Source organism: Penaeus monodon, chromosome 24, assembly GCF_015228065.2.
Source record: "Penaeus monodon isolate SGIC_2016 chromosome 24, NSTDA_Pmon_1, whole genome shotgun sequence".
Lineage (NCBI taxonomy): Eukaryota > Metazoa > Arthropoda > Malacostraca > Decapoda > Penaeidae > Penaeus > Penaeus monodon.
The window spans coordinates 34,660,699-34,661,053 of record NC_051409.1 but is presented as its reverse complement, the minus strand read 5'-3'; the positions used below and the strand labels follow the sequence as shown (position 1 = coordinate 34,661,053).

The window sequence follows — 355 nt, the reverse complement described above, 5'->3', positions numbered from 1 at the left end:
AACTACCTACGTTGTCCCTAAACAAAAATTTAAGGCTTAGTCATGTCACCCTTTTCTCTTCCTTCCACCAGAGGTGCAAATCTTAATATCTTCGATATTTCTTCTTCAACGAATGTGTTTTTGACGTAATATTGAAATGTGTGTTAATTGTGACAGACTCTCAGTGATTACTTTAACACTAATCCCTTACTTCTTCGAGCAGAACCTAACTCCAGTCAACAACAGCAGTTCACGACACTCAACGAGAAGCTGCAGAATTCTAAAGTGAGATCTACATTTTCGTTTTTTAAATTCTACTTCTCTTAAAGGATGGAGGTGTGTGTGTGGGGGGGGGAGGGGGAGATTGAGGGGTAGG

General features: G+C 40.3%; 1 long non-coding RNA gene across 1 annotated transcript in view; it reads left to right on the top strand.

Moving 5' to 3' along the window:
• LOC119589010 overlaps nt 1-264 on the top strand; it is a 4,937-nt gene extending 4,673 nt beyond the window's left edge. Inside the window, exon 2 of the long non-coding RNA XR_005230155.1 lies at nt 203-264. This is a non-coding gene — a long non-coding RNA (uncharacterized LOC119589010). The remainder of the gene's footprint in view (nt 1-202) is intronic.
• Nucleotides 265-355: the final 91 nt, after the last annotated feature.